The sequence below is a fragment of the Ursus americanus genome, chromosome 13 (genome assembly GCF_024610735.1).
Source record: "Ursus americanus isolate L20-20 chromosome 13, mUrsAme1.1.p, whole genome shotgun sequence".
In the NCBI taxonomy this organism is placed as follows: domain Eukaryota; kingdom Metazoa; phylum Chordata; class Mammalia; order Carnivora; family Ursidae; genus Ursus; species Ursus americanus.
The window spans coordinates 34,804,126-34,811,791 of NC_142139.1; positions in this window are offsets into that span (position 1 = coordinate 34,804,126).

A 7,666-nucleotide genomic window follows, 5' to 3' on the forward strand; every position below is an offset into this window, starting at 1 on the left:
CACTTCCTTGTTGAAAACACGGCTGGTGCCGTGGGTGTCTTTCCAGCCTGTATCACGGCTCACAAAGTAATTTCCAACTACATGAGATATCTCCGCCAGCTAAACTCACCAGTGAGTCCCTGAGCACCTCCCTTCTCTGCATTTCTGCACATTTCCGCCAAGTGTTGATTGATACTCTGCACATCTGTGATTCTTTCCAAATGTAAGCCAAATGTCTGCTAGCAAGCACTCATGATAGACGTTGCCCTTCTGTGCTATATGCCATGAATATTACATGATGTACAATGGCCCTCTTTGATTATGAAATTCCCAGTAGCTAATTTAAGTTTCTTCCCAGGCATGGTAATTACCATTAGCCTTACAGCTGGATTTATAAACTTTTTAGCAACAGTGTGGCATCCTTATTTGTTTTTTGTCTTTGTTTTTGTTTTGTTGGTTTCGGTTTTCGGTGTACAATTTCGGATAATGTTTCTTTAGGTTGGGTCTCTTCACCTTTAAATGACAAAATTTATCAATTTCATATTAGAAAGCATTATTTTGTGCTTGTTCAGGAAAAACTCAATTGGTTTATCAGAAAGGTCACAGTACTTTGAAAGCAATGCAAAAGCTTCTGTGGCTTCTTGCCATTCCTTAACAAAGTTTTGTAACAGACAATGCAATAGAAACTAGAGGCAAATTGATTGCTGGTCTGATAAAATCCAATTTTCACATATGCATCAAGATCCCCTTGTTCTAGCACACACAGTTTCACGTTCGATACTGGCATTGGACTCTTGTTCACCATTACAGGGCTCTGTTATGTTGACGTTATCATTGCAGCACAACTCTTAACACTTAACTACCTTTAAGTACTTGATTTATTTCTGTGAATTGGCCATCATAACATGCAATAAAACATGTAAAATTAACAGATGTAAATAGCACTTCAATGTATAAAATGCAATAGTCAAGGGAAAGGGCACCATGAACGGAATAGTGGCTGGGATGAAAAACTTTTAGGAACATAACGATTATTAAGTATGCAACTAGATTTCCAGAATAAATTAATCTTAACTTTCAAACTTACAAAATGAACAGGAAATTGCTTCCTTGCTCTTTCCTTCTACAGATAGCCGGGGGAACACCAGTGATCCATGGTTTGACTGTGAGCAGCGCTTCCCTGTGGGGTATGATTTTGGGGTGTTGGGATGGCTACCTGCCAAAATAGCTCATCATCCAACTAGCCTGATATCCCAAATCCCCAAGTCATCTGTTGTTCCTCCTACGACTTCAAGATAGACCAAGCGTTTTTTTTTTTTTTTAAAGATGTTGTTTATTTTTGAGAGAGAGAGCAGGAGTCAGGGTGGGGGGAGTGGAGTGCAGAGGGAGAAGTAGACTCCCCGCTGAGCAAGGAGCCCAATGCCGGACTCAATCCCAGGACCCTGAGATCATGACCTGAGCTGAAGGCAGATGCTTAACCAACTGAGCCAGCCAGGTGCCCAGATCAAGTGATTTTTATTAAATATCATGAAGCCTGTAGCATAAAGGTAGGTGATAGACATAGACTATATATATAAAATAGACAGTCTTTACCTTCTGGAACTTATGATTCATATCTTAAATAAGCAAGCACAAATAAATTGCAAGCTATCAACTGTGGTAAGTGCTGAAGCGAAAAGAAGATGAGAGAGAAAAAGAAAGTCATGGGTGGGGATGGAAAGGTCTAATTTAAATTGATGGGTCAAAGGCAAGTGCTGTGTGAGCTATTCCCTTTGAGATCCTCAAAGACGAATAATCTATGGGTACTTAGGACATGTTCTTTTTTCTAATAACATTTGTGTAATGTAGAAATAACTAAAGACAGTATTTGTTCCTTTGTTCTGTTACCATTATTAGTGTTTACGTTATGGGCCCTGTTCTAGACTCTGGAAGATACTTGTGAATGAGACACACAAGAGTTCTGTTCTCATGCAGCTTCTGTTCAGTGTCGAGATGCTTCTCAGAATATGAAAAGAGAAAAATATGACTAAACGCTGGAGTAAGCCATTAAAAAAGCTTATGAAGCATCATTTCGTCAATAACACAAGCTCACCTTGGGGATAAAGAAAAGTACTTGCCCAACAGCACTCCACTGTCATCTGACTGAATGTTTAGATATACGTAAAAAGGAAAGAAAAGTATATATCAGTCAAAACTAGTCATCAGCAACGTAGGAGATAAAACCCTAAAATGGAGCTGGTGTATCAGGTATTATAGATTAAAGACACTAACTCCTAAAATCATCTTACTTCTCTTCTGATTAAAATTTGGCCTCAAGTGGAAATTGGCCTGTAGAGAGAATTATTGACAAGTACATGTTATATTTTTATAACCGATCAATAAATTAGTGTTCTGGTCACACACATTAGTGTCCATGAGCGTGCGTAAAATGAGTCTTTACCTGAGAGATCATAAATCAAGTGTGAGTCTGCCAGGCTGAAGTTTGGCCCTGGATAGAGCAGAGCAGTCAACCACGGGTGGTGCACCCCAGTAACCATGTTGGGGTGACCAGCAGGCTTTCCCCATGAGACTCCTGACTTGAGGGTAACTTCTTTTTCCAATCAGCAATTTGCATTAATCAAACGTCAGGAGATATTTTGGAGGCACTCCATCAATGATCCCCAGGGAGGAAATAATGATTTAAAATGTGAGGTAAGAAATGGTTATTTCAAGGCTCAGAAGAAATCATTTTCAAAGAAATTGGCCGATACTCCTCAAAACTGTCAGAATAGACTAGAAAATGTGGGAGAAATTGGACCCACAACTTTCGAACCTTTCCTTTTATAAGTATAGTTGCCTTCACTGTCAGTAGGAAGACAGGCTAACACAGCCAATGGAGTTCTTTAAATGAAATAAACAGACATTTCTTATTTATTCTAACAAGCTGAAATACTGTATGAGATTTTTTTTTTTAAATTCAGCAGTTTGGTCTTGTCTCCCTTTTTTGTGAAATTGAAAAGAAACAAAATAAGTACATTTGAATTTCGTGTAAAGGGGACTAAGGATATTTATCATAGACAGTTTAATATTAGTCTTCTGAGACCAAAGCTACTCTTTCCAACTTCAGCAGAAATACACAAACAATTTGATAAATATTGAATTATGCTTCAAGGCAATTCTCATACTTTAATATAATCTGTTTTTTAAAAATTTATTTCCTTCTACTTTGAAATAAAAGTCCATCACCAAATACAATTTAAAAATACATTGAATTGCTTTTTATCTCGGTTCAGGGAAGAGCCCTTGCTTGCTTTTATACCATCACCTTTAGCAATTTTTCTCCCGAATGAGAGGAAAGGAAGCTTGAATGTTTCCAGGGAAATGTAGTAAAAACCAGGCTGCCTGTAAAGTGACGTGGTCATGTCAGATACATTGCATGTCCTACTGTCAAGTTAAGACAATGTATTCAAAGACATTAAATTAGATTATGGTAACTATTTTGGAAATTTGATGTTTTATTTTATAGAATTTTGTGTAAACTGGAGAATATTTAAACATTTGAAAACATTGATCCAGTTTTTCTACACCTTGCACCTTAGGATAACCTGGTTGGGAGAGGGATAGAGGGTGGGGAGGGTTGACTGTAAAAATATCGATGCCTGGTTCCCACGCCTGAGATCCTGGCTCCCCAGTTGATTATAATCTATTATCAAAGTTAAGAACCACTGTCCTAGACTGTTGTAATGTAACCATTGAACTTCTAGAAGTCCAAAATGCATTTATTTTTAGGTGTATGTTGCTAGATAAAATAGAGGATGCTTAGTTAAGTTTATATTTCAGATAAACAATAAAAACATTTTTAGCATTTGGAATATTGCATTAGACCCTGTATTTTTATTTGCTAAATCTGATAACCCTAAGTTTTCTTTGCTTAAAACTTCTTTGGAAAAGCTGTTTATCTGCTATTGGGAGTTCTTTAGAAAATACTTCTCTGGGTCAGATGACAACAACGACAAAACTGGGTAAATGCATTAGATGTTCTCCTGTCCTGGGTTCCTAAATCAGTTCATCTCCTCTCTACACTTTCAGAGCTTCTCTTCCGCTGTGTCCTGCCTCTCATGATACCAGTTCTTTTTGGCTTCCCCAGACACAATTCCAACATGGGTTAGGGGGAACCCCACAGAAAACACTCAGTTCTGACGCTATCTACCTGGAGACAGCATCAGATTCCACAGCTTAAGGGTTTAGTTCTACAGGACCGTGTCCCACGCATGCCCCCCTCCAGATTCCAGTGGCAAGTAAGTCTCAGGCTGGTAATGTGCTTGTGACCCACCGGCTACAGATTGGAGGTTCTGGCAACCTCCCCCCAGGTCCTTTTAATTTGCTAGAGTGGCTCACAGAACTCAGGGAAACACTCAGTTTGCCAGTGTATCAGAAGATAGGATAAAGGATACAAACCAGCCAGATGAGGAGATGCATGGAGCAGAGTATATGGGGAAGGGGCACCGAGCTTCCATGCCTTTTCTCAGCCCCCTAATTCCTCTCCCCACACGCAATCCCCTCCAACTCCTGAAGGTAACCATAATAGTGACTTCTAAAATAATCACTTTTCGTTTTTTTTCCTTTAGTTTCCCCACCCAAGTTTGTATCCATAAACATAATTTGCTCATTTTTGAACTTTAAATGGAATCATGTAGCATAAAGATTTTATGTCTAGATTCTTTCCCTGAATATTTTGTTGTTGTGACTCATTGGCATTCATCCCTGTAGCAGTTTATTTACTTGAAAATATCACTATTTATTCTACTGTTAATGGACTTTTGTTTCTTTCTATTTGAGGGCATAATGCTTCTGTGAACATTCTTTTTTTTTTTTTTTTGAGATGTATTTATTTCTCTTAGAGCAAGAGCACAAGCGAGAGAAGCCAAGGGAGAGGGAGAGAGAATCTCAAGCAGACTCTATGTGGAGTGCAGAGACCAATGCGGAGGCTCAATCTTGTGAGCCTGAGATCATGACCTGAGCCAAAACCAAGAGCTGGACACTTAACTGACTATGTCACTAAGGTGCCCCTGAGCACTCTAATACATTTCTCCAGGGACATGACTGCAAACATTTCTTTGTGGTATATAGCTGGGAGTGCCATTACTGCATCGTAAGACTTGGCATATATACAAGTTCATATTGAAATCATTTTAAACTGTTAGAAATATTGCAAATATGTGGCTCCTGGGTGGCTCAGTCGGTTAAGCTTCCAACTCTTGATTTCAGCTCAGGTCGTGATCTCAGGTTCATGAGATTGAGCCCTGAGTCAAGCTCCTCACTGGGCGTGGAGCCTGCCTAAGATTCTCTCTCTCTCCCTCTCCCTTTGCCCCTTTCCCCTGTTTTCCCCACTCTCAAAAAAAAGAAAAGAAAAGAAAAGAAAAGAGTTGCAAAAATGGTACAGAGAGTTCCCATATACCATTCACTAAGATTTCCCTAATTATAACATTTTACATAATCATAGTACTATTATCAAAACCAGGAAATATATAGTACTATAAACTAACCACACACCTTATTTGAATTTTGCCAATTTTCCTACTTTCAACACTTTTATATCCTTATGTTTTAGATGTGCCCCTTATAAAAAGCATATGGTTTGATTTTTAAAAATCCAGTCTCACAATTTATCTTTTAACTTGAATATTTAATCCATTTACATTAAATGTAATTGCTAATAGATAGCAGCTTATCTGTGTAAATCATTATAAACTACCGTTTTATTTTGTGCTTTGCATTTATTTCTTCTGTTTCTTTTTCTCTACATTTGGGTCTTCTTTTGGGTCGACTGGGTCATTTTTATCACTTCAGTTTCCCCCATTGCTTTTTACATAGAAATTGCAATATGAATACTTAACTTATTGAAACCTGAAGTTAATCAATATATTTATCTACAAGGATCTACAACACTTTTAAGTCCATTTACTTCTTGTGCCCAAATAACATTTCATTATTGTAATAAATCTTAAGTCTGAGCTGTTTTTTATTCCACTAAATATTATTTTTGTTTGAAACATACAATACTTGTTCGTATGTACTCGTACCATTTGACCCTTCCTCTGCCCTTTATTCCCTTTGCCTACCAGACTTTTCCTTTCAGATCACTTTCCTTCAGTCCAAATTATGTCTTTCGCAATTTCTTTTTTGGGATTTTGCAGCAGTGGTAAACTCTCTATTTTTTGTTTAAAAATATTTACTGGATGTAGGATTTTAGATTAGTAGTGATTTTCTTTCAACATATTAAAGCTGTTTCACTATCTACTGGCTTTCATCATTTGCTATCAACCTAACTGAAGATCTTTTGAGTAGAATGTCTTTCTTTTTCTTCTGGCTTCTTTTTAAAAATCTTAAGTTTTTGCTTTCCGCCGTGACACTGTGTTTCCAGGTGGAGATTTATTTTGAGCGTTTTGGATACTTCTGGAAAATTCTCAGCCATTATCTATACCACATCTCTTTTTCTCTCCTCTTTAATTGGAACTCTTATTAGATGGGTGGCAGACTTTATTACTCTAAGCCCCATGGTACATAAACTCTTGTTCATACTTACCACCTCTTTGTATCTCTGCATTCAGAATAATTTCTTCTTACCTGTCTTCAAATGCACTAATTATTTTTTCAACTATTTCTTATATGTTGTTAAATCTCCAGTTGAGTGTTTTAATCATGTTTTATTTCTACAAATTCTGTTTAGCTCTCTCACAAATGTGCTAGCTTATATTTTATAGTTTTCTATTCTCTGAAGATATTTTAAGCTTGTTTTTCATTTTTTAAAACATAGTAAGCATAGTAATTGTATTATCTATCCCTGAAAAATTAGCTAAATTCAACGTACATTTTTTGTTTCTGCAGTTTGTTGTTTCTGCTGGGTTTTGTTCTTGGTGATTTCCCTGTGGCACTCTGTTACTTTTGACTGTGAGCTGCTTTTTGTTTTCCCTTGGAAAATTATTTTTAAGGATTCCTACAGGCCAAAAGTGAAGATATCTTTGTCTCTGTCTGGTACGTAGAAACACTCTCAGTTCAGAAACAGCTTAAATTCATGGCTTATGGGCTTCAGAACCCCCTTGATGATGTAAATATGGTATGTATTCATCTGGTTAAAACTTCTCAGGGACGGTTTTTATTTCCCATCCCTGCTCTGCTTAGAGCTAAGACAACCTTCCTTGCAGAAGTGGGGCAGGTTAACTTTTGGTTCATCCCTCATCTTTGACGACTGAGGGAATATCCCTTGAGTATCTTGGCTTTATTCAGGAAGGGTTTCCTTTTAGATCTTCACCGTAGGTAACCCTGGGCTTTGATTTCTATTGTCCATGCTCTGCAAGGCCCCTAAAGTGAAAGTTTGCCTAGTTTAGCAAATGCTCTTAGGGCAAAGCAACTGAAGTGCTCTGCTAACATCTCTGGGGGTCCTTCTCTATTTAGATTTCGGCCTGGAAATTCCTTACTGTCTCATCAGATCTGTGTTGCTTTTAAGAACTCGTTTTTTGTGCTTTTCGTTATTTTAAGTTGTTCTTCCCTCCAGCTGGGAGGGTTGGCCTGAATAATGTAGCCTGCCATATGTTTGGAAAGGTAAGTCTTATTTTATAATTTAAAAAACTATATTCAACCTGTGTTTCTATCCCCTTCCTCATTCTTAATGGATTAGTGTGTGTGTGTGTGTGTGTGTGTGTGTGTG